We start from the raw sequence: 15013 nt of genomic DNA, 5'->3' as shown, positions 1-15013 counted from the left end.
GTTATTGAGCATATTGTTATGAAACTCCTTGATACGCGGAGGTTATCTCACATGAGCACGCGGTATGCGCAGGATTGATGCATGACTGGATTGTATGACTCATGCATCTCGCATTATGATTACTGTACTCCCTATCGACATCAGGGCCGTAGCCTCCACAGGCATATCATGGATGGCCAAATGGGACACCGAAAATGTTTGATTCTAGCATACGGGCGCCATAGATGTCCCTGGGTGAAAATCTCTAAACCTCCGTGGCCAGGAGACGCCCTGACGTCGAGACTGAGTGGATACATGAGCACCCGAGTACCGAATACCAGGAGGCCGCGTCTCCTACTGTGTCGTGATCGGTTGGGAGGGGTGTGGCCTTACCCGCCCGAGGGTAGGGGGCAATACTAGGCTGAGTTTGACCAGCTCGTGAATGGATCCGCTATCGACGTGCCGGATAGGTATTGGCAGACTATTGGCCAGGCAAATAGTGAGGTTTCTTACGCTCACTTGGACTGTGCAGCTGGGAGAGCGGTAGTGCCATTTGGAATGTACTAAACTCCGGTGATGATCCCAGAGATAAACTGTACTGATATGTGGATTTAGTGAGCAGGAGTTGCTTACTCATTCATGCATTCATTCATTCACTATCCACTTGGGTTGGTGGTGCGCAACTAATTGTTACGTGTACCTTTGCAATGGCCAGGATTTCTGTTAGGGCGCGTGACTAACCTGAGATCAGGAGTTTACCACATTGAGTTTGACTATCCAAATTTAGGTATGGGACTGGTTTGGATAGAAGTCCCTTGTGATGGATCCCATAGCCTGTGATACTACGTACTATCATCCCGATTTCACACTCCAGTATGGTCATTCCATTCGCACCGCATATTGCATGACATTCGCAGCATACGGCATTTTGGGTTATTGTGTCTCTGCATTTATATGGTTTAGGTACGGCTGACGCTATTTGTGTTACTCATCAGGAATGCATATTGTATTGCATCCTCTGCATCTGATATTTGGCTATCTATAATTCCTCATTTGCATAGTTGATTTGTATTGCGTATTCTAATATTAGATAATTCCTGATCTTGTCAGTATTTCTACTTATTTTGATATTGTACGATTTATGGATTACCAGTATTTCCAGTATTGTATGATTATGATATTGTATTGAATACTTGGCACTTACCTTGTGCACACACTTACACCACCCTTTAAGCTTTCTATAAGCTTATGCACGATAGATGTGTGCAGGTGATGTTAGGTTGCAGCAGTGTTGAGCTTGGAGCGTACAGCGGTCTTCTGGAGCTTGATTTTTATTTATGTATTTCCTTCCAGCATTGTACTCAACTGATTATATTAGTGGATATGTGATGATGATGTTGCCTTTATGAATTAGGTAATCTTGTGGTTATGCTTATTGCGAGTTAAATGTATAAAAAAATCCTCCTTGTAGGATCCCAGGATCGAAATCTGGCGTATGGACGCTAGGAGCCGAGAATGGGGTACTATGGAAGCTGTCGGCACCGGATTCGGTGATTGGGATTCCTTTGAATCCGATTTTCGAGTTTGGGGCATGACAGGCCGTGTCAAACTAATTTAAGTATAATTCATTGAGGCAGGATTATTATCGCAAACCGGAGTCTATATTTGTAGTTTTTGGATTCGATCGTGTTAGCCACCATAGTGACCTCAATCGATGAAAATTCTACAAGTACAGACTTGTAACATTGGGTTGAAATGGATTGCATACAGTTGCGTTCACATTTTCCTACGTATGATAATGAAAACACAGATGATTATTGTACGACTGTCATGTGAACAGGTGGAGTAAATGGTGTAGGTAATGTAAATTTGAAAGACTCATCTCACCCACAGGTGTTGAGTGTCTCAAATTTATATGACTAGCATCACTTAGCTTCATGTTCAGGAGAATCACTAATATGTTGTTATTACCTCCCACAGGAGGAATGATGATGATGTAACAGATTCTCACCAGGATGAGATGGTTGGGCCCATCTTCATCTTAGATAATTCAGTTGATGCCTTCCTGAGCAACTGAATTGATTAACTTTGCCTGATATTTGTTTAAATTCACGAAATTGATTTGTGAAATTACGAACTAATGTGAGTATATATGTATCTCCTTTATTTCAGTCTCAATTCCAACTAATCATAATCAAGTCCTTGCCCTTAATGGATCTAATTACGCTCAATGGAAGAACGCCATTGAACTTGTACTGGACTGTCTTCAATTAGATCTTGCCCTAATAACACCAGAACCGCCAAAGCCATCTGATAATGCCACTAAAGCTGAATATAATCGATGGGTTGCATGGTTTAGATCAAATGATACATGCCTGAAAGTCATTAAGTATTCAATTTCTGAATCGATGAAGGGTGTCATGCCTGAAACAGATAAGGCCAAAGTTTTCCTGACTGAAATGGAAAAACGATTCAAGAAATCTGAAAAATCTGAAGTGGGCATTCTTCTGAATAAATTGACTCACTCGTCTTATGATGGAAAAGGCAACATCTGTGAATACATTGTAAATCAAATCGAAGTTATTTCTAAGATCCGTGCTCTAGGGCTTATACTCACTGATGATCAACTGGTTCATTTGATCATGAACAACCTACCTCCCCAATTCGGCACGTTCCTAGTAAACTATAAAACTCTAAAGGACATGTGGACATTGGATGAACTCATCACTCAGTGCGTCCAAGAAGAAGACAGGATCAGGCAGATGGTAAAAGTTTAAAATGTTAATATGGTGACTTCAGGACAAGGGCATGGGCAAGGGAATAAAGGTAAAAGGAAAAGGAAACAAGGTTCTAATAAAGGATTCTCTAGTCCTCCATGTGGAAACCATGAGAATCAATCTGGAAATGGATCTAAACGCAAACGGGTTAAAGGCAAACCGTGCTTCTTTTGCAAAAAGGCGGGTCATCTAAAGAAAGACTGCGAAGGTTTTAAGGATTGGCTCATAAAGAAAGGTAATCATTCTGTTCTTGTCTGTTTTGAATCTAATCTGACCGATGTGTCAGCGGATTCCTGGTGGATAGATTCAGGAACAACTATTCACATATGCACTTCTATGCAGGAATTACTACAGGTCAGGCCACCAATTGATGCGGAGCGCTCAGTATACATAGGCAATGGTGTCAAAGTTGACGTGGAGGCAATAGGAGTCTATATGCTTAAGTTGAAGTCTGGTCATTTTTTAAATTTAGTAAATACATTTTGTGTGCCGTCTATAAGGTGCAATTTAGTTTCAATTTTCTGTTTGGATAAGTTGGGATATTCGTTCTACTTTGGAAATAAAAGTTTTAGTATTTACTTTAATTCGATTAAAGTTGGAACTGGCTCTTTAATAAACAACTTATACCAGTTAGACTTGATTGCCTCTCACGTCTATAATATTAATACCTTGCATGGAAATGTAGTGAGATCCAAGCGAAGACTAGACTATGAGAATTCCTCCATGTTGTGGCACGGGCGGCTATGCCATATATCTCGTGAGAGATTAAACAGGCTTGTGCGAGAAGGAATTTTGCATTCTCTAGACTTCTCTGACTATAAAGTATGTATTGATTGCATAAAAGAGAAACAGACTAGAACGAGAAAGAAAGGTGCAACCAGGAGTGTAGATCTATTAGAGGTTTTACATACAGATATCTGTGGACCATTCCCTACAGCCTCATGGAGTGGCCACAAATATTTCATTACCTTTATAAATAACTACTCTCGCTTCGGGTACCTATACCCTATCAGTGAGAAATCAGATGCCCTGGATGCTTTTAAAATCTATAAAGTCGAGGTTGAAAATCAACTCGATAAGAGAATTAAAGTTGTCAGATCTGATCGTGGTGGTGAATACTATGGCAGATATGATGAATCAGGACGTAATCCAGGGCCATTCACTAAATACCTACAGGATTGTGGCACTGTTGCTCAGTACACTATGCCTGGTACCCCAGAGCAGAATGGAATTACTGAGAGACGTAATCGTACCCTTATGGATATGGTGCGAAGTATGGTCAACAATTCGATATTGTCAAAATCTCTATGGGGTGATGCGATCAAAACCGCAGTTCATATACTAAACAGGGTTCCCAGTAAAGTAGTAAGCAAAACTCCTTTTGAGTTGTGGAATGGGAGAAAACCAAGTCTCCGATATCTACATGTTTGGGGTTGTTCTGCTAAGGCCAAAATTTATAACCTGCATGAAAAGAAGCTTGATCCTAGAACCATAAGTTATTTCTTCATTGGATACCCAGAAAGATCAAAAGGCTATCGATTCTACTGTCCTTCCCACTCCATCAGGATTGTTGAGACTAGGAATGCCAGATTCATTGAGGACACTGAAAACAGTGGGAGCACGAATATAAGAAATTTTGTATTTGAGGAACAAAGGACTGTGACTCCTGTCATAGTCAATCCAGATCACGTGGACATTAATGATATAGTCGATTCTACAGTCACTGCAGAGCACCACGTAGAACTCATATACAAACCACTGATGAGGAAAATCAAGATCAGACCCAACAAGCTGAACCATTAAGAAGATCTGAAAGAGAGAAAAGGCCTGTAAATCGAGACGATTACATCGTATACTTACAGGAACACGACTTTGATATAGGGGTGGAAAAGGATCCTGAATCCTTTACACAAGTCAAACAAAGTGTTAATCCTTCTCGTTGGTTTGATGTCATGAAAGATGAGTTAAAATCTATGCAGGACAATAAAGTATGGGATCTTGTAGAGTTACCCACAGGAATAAGGCCGATTGGTTGTAAATGGATATTTAAAACCAAACGGGACTCCAAAAGGAATGTCGAATGATATAAAGCCAGACTTGTTGCCAAGGGTTTTAACCAACATGAGGGCATTGACTTTAAGGAGACTTTCTCACCAGTATCCAAGAAAGGCTCATTCATGATCATAATGGCTCTTGTAGCTCATATGGATTTAGAGTTACATCAGATGGATGTAAAGACTGCATTTCTCAATGGGGATCTAAATGAGAACATGTTGCAACCCGAAGGTTTTGTAGCTACTGGCTCATAAAATTTGGTTTACAAACTTAAGAAGTCCATCTATGGGTTGAAACAGGCATCACGACAGTGGTACCTTAAGTTTCATGAAGTAATTTCCTTATATGGCTTTATAGAAAACATTGTAGATGAATGCATCTACATTAAAACCAGTGGGAGTAAGTTCGTTATGATGATTTTGTATGTTAATGACATTCTATTAGCTAGCAGTGATACCAGGATGTTAAGCGACACCAAGAAATTCTTATCTCAAAGGTTTGAAATGAAAGACCTTGGTGAAGCTTCTTACGTCATCAGCATTGAGATTCGCCGTGACAGAACACTTGGACTGCTCAGCCTGTCACAGAGGGCCTATATTAATAGGGTACTCAAAAGGTATGGCATGCAAAATTGTGCTTCAGGAAAGTCGCCCATTGTGAAGGGCGACAAATTTGGTTTATTTCAGTGTCCAAAGAATGATTTAAAAAAGAATCGAATAAAGGAATTTTTGTACGCATCAGTAGTAGGGAGCATCATGTATGCTCAAGTCTGTACACGATCGGACATTGCCTTTATCACTGGAATGTTGGGAAGATATCTATCTAATCCAGGAATGCAACATTGGATAGCTGCGAAGAAAGTATTACGGTATCTTCAGAGAACAAAAGACTTCGAACTCACATACAGAAGATCTGATCAGTTGGAGTTGATCAGATATTCAGATGCAGACTTCGCAGGCTGCGTTGATACTAAGAAGTCTACTTCATGATACATCTTCATTATGGTAGGAGGAGTTGTGTCGTGGAAAAGCATGAAACAGTCTACCACAGCTTCATCCACTATGGAAGCTGAATTTATGCCTGCCATGAGGCATCTAATCAGGCACTATGGTTAAAGAGTTTCTTCTCAGGTTTGCGGGTACTGGAGCATATCCTGAAACCATTGAGAATATTTTGTGATAATTCGGTTGTTATTTCCTTCTCTAGCAACAACAAGCATTCGTCAAGGCCGAAGCATATCGACATCAAGTACCTTGTTGTAAAGGAAAGGGTTTAAAATCATCAAGTGTCTGTGGAATTCATCGGCACTAAGCAGATGATTGCAGATTCGCTCACTAAAGGGCTCCTTATCACGCCATTTCAGGAGCATGTAACATCCATGGGAGTCATTGATCCCACAGATGTTTTCAGTTAGTGGGAGCTGAGAGTATTTTGATTTTCACAGACACTTAGAGATCTCATTTTATACAGTTTTGTTTGGATGATTTTGATATAAAGATTTATTTCTGCTTATTTATATATATGCGCAAATTTTGAGTAAGTAGAACTACAGTCGTGTCTCGTTGGAGACATGTAAAAGCTTCAGGACCTCTTAAGGATAGGCACATATCATCACACTAAAGTGTGTAATCCTTATACCACATTTCCCAGTTCGTGATCTATGTCGTTAAGATTGAAAGTATTTGTGATCATGCTTAGACTCACTTCGCCTAAATTAAATGTTGTGATGACTACCACGTTTCAATACTAATTGTCTTGATAGACCAGATTGAATAACATTACTCATACTGTCCAACTGTTTCATTGGTTAACCATTTAGATATTTTCTTAAAGGATCAAAACTTATTTTCAAAATTATTCTATATGACTATCATTAACGTTGCTCAATAAGGCTTAAGTGAGAGAATGTAAAAACTCTGTTTAGTGGGCCTTACTGATCAACGGTCTGGATTGTCATTCAGTTGGACTGGATGATTGAGTAGAACAGTGGGCCCCACTTCAGGTGATGTTATCTGTGCAGCTTTGCATTCTAGGGCTGGAATGCTATAACTGTCTTATGCAGACAGTAATTTGAGTTGCATTAGGATGCTACAATGTGGAGAGTGGGAGAGAGAGTTATGATGGGTTTCAAACTCTCTCCACAGATTCTATAAAAAGAGAGCTGGGTCCCCGATCCTACACCACAGCAGAAATTCGAGTCCCATCTTATGAATTGCAAAAAGGGTGTGAATGAGAGGAAGATCCTAAGCTCTACAGGTATTCTGGTATTCTTATCCGGCTTCCATGGCGGCGTCTCAGCTAGGTAAGCTATCCGACCCCTGATCGCCATGTCCCATGTACAGACAGATCCGTGGGCCTATTCCGCATATAGATTAAGTCCCACAAGTACTTCATTAAATGGTCACAAAAACTTAATTTGGTACTCACCTTGGAGGAGTACTATGTTTTATTCATAAGCCTCCTCCCAAGGCTAACCCTAAGGTCAATAATAAGCCACTGGTTATCTCCACTAAATACATTAAATGGAAAAGAGACAATGAGATGGAAAAAATATACATTTTGCCCTATGGCCAAAGGGTATGTTTGGTGCTTAGATCAATGCCCAAGCCCATGACCTCAAAAGGAAACTATACAATTTGAAAGTCGAAGGAGTGCATTAATAAGCGAGTATGTGATGAAAATGCTCAACATTGTTAATAAGCATGGGATCATTATATTAAAATTCTGAGCCCTCAATAAACCCAAATTAACAATGGTATCTAATATCATTGTTAATTTGTGCGCTTTACGAAAGCATGCTCAACGAAGATAGAATAATTTGATAAAGCAGAATAACCAAACAATAAAGCAAGCAACCACAGAACACAAGATTTTTAACGTAAAAAACCCTTATGGGAAAAAACCATGACATGAAGCAATAGAAATCCACTATAATCAAAACCTTAGAGTTTACACCACTCACCTTCTTTGATTACAGATAAACCCGAATCTCTCCATACAATGCGCACCTAGGAAAACCCTAGACCCTTAAGAAAATTCCTTTCTAAACCCTTACAAGTGTTTAGAAACCCTCTCACATCGAAAGTGCTTGCCCTTAAAGAGAAAACGCTTGTATTAACATGCCTTAATCACGATCGGACTTAAATACCCCGATTTATTGTAATCTGCATAACCCATTTGGTCGGATCAGATGTAAGCATTAGTTGGACCGAACCAAACCGACTACACTTTTTGGTCGAACTGAAAATGTACAAATCTTCACAGCGTGTAACCTAAGAAACCACCCAATTTTAAGTGAGGCTGAAAATGGCCTCGGTGGAATCAAGACAGGACTTCTCTACATATCATATTGGTAAAATACAAGGCATCTTGTGCAACACATTGAACATGTTAAATGAGAGGGTACCATTGTAAATGTTATCCTCATGTTATTGACACATGTGTATGATAATTTCATTAACAACTATAACATGACTGAACTCAAATACAATAAGGAAAAGTTACCCACAATTGGTTTTTTATAAGACCAACAATATGATACCTTAAAAGGGGAAATGTAGTGCTGTTATCTGAGGGCCCCTCTAGTGGCAAGTTCAATCCTTACAAGCAATAAAAGAAAAATAATCATGATAGCAAGAATAGTTATCCCAAAGGGGCAAGTAACATTCCTGATAGCAAAGGCATGTGAAATGCAAGGGAAAAAGAAAGTAGGCATGTTGGTGTTGCGGAAAATAATACCACTTTAGAACTAAGTGCACTATTTATAAGAAATAACTTGCTCAAAAATTTCATGTCAGTACAACTCTCTCCTTTCACTTTTATAGTTCCATGGGATACTGGCAATCCGTTGATCTGCTGAAGTAGAAAATTTAAAAGGACATGATGGAAAGTGAAGTAGAGGGTATGCATGCAACATCTAGGAGTAGAAGAGGTTAGTAAGACATGATATAGTAATAGAGTAGCACTAGTAGAGAATTATGCTTAAGGTCAATAACTCAAGTCGATATATTTGGTCTTGAGATCTGATTTCACTAGATCTTATTATCCTCTCCTTATGAAATGGTTGCTTGAATCATTTGTTCGATTGGTTATTATTCTTCATTATTTTCTCTACTTTTTACAATTATCTTGTAAGTTATTCATGATATGATTGAATATCTCCACTCTTTGAGTTATTTCATGGTAGGGAATATGGAATTGGATTCTATTTAAAGACCTAAGAGAAATAGTCTAATAGTTGCTTAAATTATACAAAAGAAACATCCTAGTACGAGTGAGTACCAATGCCTCTTGAGATGTCTCGTTCAATGGAATTTTGGACATGGAGAGTATGTCGTTATCAATCACATGTCTTGATCTTTATATTCCCCACCCAAACGTTAGTTTGTGGTGATAAGAGCGAAAGCTCTAGTTGTATCGCTTAGTGACACGTAACAATAATTAACATGATTTGATTTTTGCCAAGTGCATTGCATATTTGAATGGATGAATAATATATTTATCTTGCTTGGATGTCAGTCATGGAGGCAAGTGTTAATTGCTATAGAATAAAATAAATTACTAATGTGGTTGTTTTTCTATTAAGTTGATTTTTAATGTGTAACTCGAATGATGTCATTCATAATGTGTATCTAAGGGATGTACATCATAAGACATATTAAATAAGCTCCTAAAGATCCTTTAGAGCACTCATGCGTGCGATAAGTAACTTGAGGTGGATGTCTCAATTAGTGGGAAAAAATGAGTATTGTAATAACACTGAAGTATATCGAGGTCGTTTATGTTAAAACCACTTTAAGGATTGTTTTCACCTATGTGGATATATATATATATATATATATATATATATATATATATATATATATATATATATATATATATATATATGCTTACCATGATAATACCAAATTGGTTGTGTCAATCATATGGTAACACTATTAATTTGTCATATGATATGTTATTTAGTTCTATGATGATCTAAGTGTGTTATATGCACAAAAATTTCACTTTCTCATGGATCAAATAAGATTCTTGAATAAACTTTGGTTGTCAGATAATCATGTTATGATCAGAAGACGAGAAGCACAATGGATGATTGTAACAACTTTGGAAGTGCTAGTACATAGCTGAGTATGTTGAACATAAGGAGTTACCGTTTGAGAGACAATATGGACAAAAGAGAAAACCAATATAATTCATTAATCTCCTTACTTAGAAGTTATGTTAGACACGTGTTTAATTGAATTTAAGACATATGTGTTTAATTGAATTTGAGCACAAATTGGTTTCAGCGCAAGTAGAAGATTGTAAGAATTGTGCCATTGAAAACCAATGTGCATTTTAATCCACTGGCCATGTGGATATGATAGAATCGATCTCAATTATTGATCTCGATGACGATGGGTCTTATCGAACAATATGATATAGTTCAGATAATATCTTATGTTAAGGACAATGGTTACAAACCAGAGAGAGTTGTGTTCTATAAATCTCAGTACCCTAATGTGCTATGACCGACACAGATATTTGAGACACGTATATGAAGATCATGTTGTATAATATATAGTCATCCTATATGGGAGGACTGACTTGGGTTTAGATGGATGTCTCCACCATTAGGAGCCGACTTAGTACTAATTATGTCTTTGTCCTTACCCTATACAGGAGTACGAGTGTGTCATGGATATGAGGTCCTAGTATTGGACCTTTAGACACTTGTATTCGAAGATTGAGTTCAAGTTACTAGTCTCAAGGTTCATTAGTTTAGACTATGATAACTTGATGATGCATATGAAAGATTATCAAGCCTTAGACCTAAAGGTGGGTATGGCTCTCATATCTTTTCTGAACAGCTTTGGCTCACTTTATAAAGCTCCCTAAAAGCCATTAAAAATTAGTAATGTTGGATACATCCATCAAAATTCATAGTTTCTTACATAGGCGAAAATTTAATCCACTAGGTTTACCTAAGGACCTGTTTAAGGCTAGATCTGATTAGATCGGGGACTCTATATGTGGTTTTATTGTTGGGCCAGGCATTTAGAAGGTTTTAATTGACTTTATAAAAAAATTTAATCGTTAAAGTTTTATTAACTGTTAAAACCTATTTTATCATACTTGATGATGATTTAATGGCCTAGATTTGATGGTCTACTACTTAATCAATACGGGACTTGGTTCTATGGCCGAGATAGTAGAAGAATTTATCATAAGTACATATATATGAGGCGGATTAACGACTTCCTTTACAATAGGATCACTGAAATTTGTAAAATAGTAGTGTTCCTCTACAACCTAAACTCCTTAATCAAGTTTCTATTGCAGATAGGAAATGTATAAATTAAAGAGAGATCATGGATGTCCTACTCTCGGGCATCACCCTATAAAGAGAAAAGAGAGTGTGTGTGTGTGCTTTCTTCCATCTTCTCTTGATCTCCATATATGTACATGTGTGATCCACATCTATAGATGGTTTGTGTTATCATTGGTCATTTCCAAAGGATTAAACGCTAGTTCTCTCAACTCCATCTTTAAAAAAGATAGACATTTTTAGTTTGAAAATTGACATCAAAGTTTACATTGTGAAAATTCATCTATGCGATTCATCGTATGCAGGTATGATCTAGACCATTCTTATAGTTTTTTCCCTTTTAGATCGATTATTGTACCACCCATTAAAATTGTCAAGAAACCACTAGAACCTGAGTTATCATAGTTATAATAAGTAGATCCCAATCTACTACTTGCAAATAGGGATTCTTGATGAATCATGGCATTGAATTTTTAAAACGTTCTACTTCTGCTATGTATAGAACCCTATAATCCACCAACATCACCACCCTAAGAACTACTTTGTACCCTATTTTGAGAGAAATTTATTGATATGCATCATACATATATATAGTCATGATCAAATCTTTCAACTTTCAAGGTCATCTACCATAAATCTAGATCTCATGTTAATTAAGTAGTGGACAATCATACCTAGGCCATCAGGTCACATCAAGTGTAATCAAAATAATTTTAATGATTAGAATAAATTTTAATAATTAAAAACCTTTAAAAAATCATATAAAATTCCTTAAGTATTGGACCAATCGTAAAACCACTTAATGAGTCCCTAAACTAATTAGATATAACCATAAATATGTTCCTAGATAAACCCCGTAGATCCCATGTTGGCTTGAGCAATATTTGATGAATCTTGATGGATGTGACCAACATCACCCACTTTTAATGGCCCTGCATTAACTTCATAAATGTGAGCCAAAGTTGTCTAGTCAAAATCATGACCCTTACATAGCCTCAAGTCTAAGGGTTGATCATCTTTCCTTCATCACCAAGTCTTGATTTCATAAATCATAATATAAGCTAATGGGCCCTCAGACTATTAACTAAAACTTAATCGGAGGATTGTAAGTATTCAAAAGTCCAATACCAAAATTTATATCCATGGCGTAATCACACTTTCGTGTAGGGTAAGGATAAAGGCATAATTGACGCTAAGTCTAATCTCAATGATAGAGATCAACCATCCTAACCTAAGTCGTCCCCCCACCGATGACTGCACATGTCATAATATGATGTTCATAAATGTGTTATAAGCATTTGTGCCGATTATGGCTCAAAAGGATGATAAGATCCATAGGTCATAACTCTCCATTCAACGACCATTATGTCTAATCTCATATTCCCATGATTACCAAAGGAATCACTCCTCTCATAACACATATCAAGATGCATTTAAGGTGACAATAGATAATAGTTAATGCATGTTTTATTGTTCAAAATGATTCATGGTCATCAAGATCAACAATTGAGATCAACCCTATCACATCCATACAACTAATAGATTAGGGTGCATATTAGTTTTCCAAGGCGTAACTCCAGTGGACCTAATCCAATTTGAATTTGTTCAATCCAAACCCAATCCAATTTCAAATTGGGTTAGTGTTTTACAACTTGAACCCTACCCAAGGACCTTTTCTACCTTGCCCAACCTAAATAGAACTCAAGTTGAGTCAATCAGGTTTGGATCAACCCAATCACAAGTTGCAACCCTACCTTGTACCCCTTTTTTTCTCAGTCCAACTCTTTTTATTTTCCACCGAAGACATGAACTCAGATAAGAATGATTGGCAAAACATGATCCTATATGTTCGACTCAAGGCTACCTTCTCTATCCTTTTTGCTCAATTGAAAAAGGATGCATAACATGTGGTGATGTTGCACTTCTCGATTCTCAATTTATGACCCTTACATGCTGCTAGTGATCTTAGGGCGATCCCATCGGATTGTTGTTTTGATTTTTGGATTATTTCGAGAACTGAACCATACATGCACCTAACATGAATTTTCATTTAGGAACATTGAAATCATAATCAACGACACTTTTTTATTAGGGGAGGATGTCATTCATGGATGGATTCTCTAGCCATAATGTTGTGCGGGGAGATGCCATGGATTTTGCCAGTCTGAGAGTCGATGCAGAGCTCTGTTAATCCAACTCACAGAGTGCTGGTTTTCTCGGGAGCAAAGCATGTTTTATCAGTCTGACGGACAGGAAGTTGTCAGTCAAACTAACAGTGCAATCGGTCCAACAGATGGACACTGGTTTAGTTACGTGATTTTACGCAAATCAAGGTATTTAAGCCTACTAACGAGTAGGTTTTGGCATTACAAATTTCTAATACCTAGGGTTGATCCGGGTTTATTGTAGCTTAAAATTACATCATAGTGGCGTGAGATAAGAGCCGGTTTACGCCAACAAATAACCATATCAAGAGGCACCGGTGGAAAATGAAAATCACACATCATTTTAAATTCCATTTAGCATTTACTGCTAGACCCAAACTGCATTTGGTGTTTACCATTACACAGCAACGCCAATTTGGCAGAGAAATGCCGGTGCTACTTATGAGAGAGCCATAACTAACATTTGTAAAGGTATGTTGATGAAATAGGCCAGACCAAGCATCTGTCCATTCCTATCTTTTCTTTCTTTTGCCCCACTTTTACCTCAAAACGGTTTCAAGTCATAGTCAGTTCAATCCGACCCAAGCTTTTCACAAATCCCACCAAATGCATGTTTGCAACTCTATTTGATTATCTAAACCACATGTTCCCACAATATCCCTGTGAAAAGTAGTTATAAAGTAGCAGATTTTTGCAATCTAATCGAGGAGCTATACATCAATTCCCAAAACAGAGTTCCCCAAATATCTCTTTACCCTCATGTCTCAAAATGCACCTGCTCATTAGATCGCACTTCAAAACCCCCCAAACTGCCCCAATAGTTTCATTTGAAATTTCCACCTCATCTACAAAATCTAATCTCAAAATGAACTATTGCCCACTGAGGGAGGGCTGTTGAACAGAGAATTCTGAATAGGTGCACCCATACAGTTAGAAATCCAGGCCTAAAACATCAATAGGCCGAGTCTGTTGACAGCCCTACACATAGTTCGCTTTTCTTCTTTCTTTTTTCTTCTTTAAACCTTATGTCACTCATTGCCAAAGAACCCCACCCAGTAGATGCAACCCTTAACACCAATCACATGATATATAAAACTTCTCCCACTTGGTAGAATGAAGATTTGCAACTCTATCCGGCCCTTTTTTCTTTTGATTTCAGCAGATTACCAACCCCATATTCATACAGCTTTTATAGGGTGCATCGGGTGTGCCTTCGCACTAGTACATATAACTGAAGCATATATAACAAATAAATGGTGACGAGGCCTCCAATTTCATATATCAGGCCCACAGTAATCTAGATCATTGATCTGATGAACACCACCATGGATAGGAGAATCCCCAAAAAAATGCCTCATTGAAAGCCCCAAACCTTTTAATCTTCAGCCTTTCCCATTGAATGCATACTGTTGCAGTACCTTTTTCTTAACCATCTATTAGCAAGCAGCCTATCCCAGGGTTTGGATCTTCTGAACTAGGAGCATGTTGGGGCATTCCCCATCCATGATGGAGGTATTATATCAATTGTCTGGATCACAGAACCATGGCCCGGCAGACCATTTATCCATATATCAGTTGAGGCTCAGGATGCAATAGTTTTTCTCTATGATATAAGACACTAACAAGATCACTTATTATAGGGTATATTCACAAATTGAAGTCAACAAAATCAGGTACAGATCCAAGCGAAAAGGATCAGAACACTCACCTTGGATCGGTGCCTCAAC

This window comes from Magnolia sinica, chromosome 14, assembly GCF_029962835.1.
Source record: "Magnolia sinica isolate HGM2019 chromosome 14, MsV1, whole genome shotgun sequence".
NCBI lineage: Eukaryota > Viridiplantae > Streptophyta > Magnoliopsida > Magnoliales > Magnoliaceae > Magnolia > Magnolia sinica.
The sequence above is the reverse complement of the archived record's forward strand: the minus strand, read 5'-3'. Positions refer to the sequence as shown.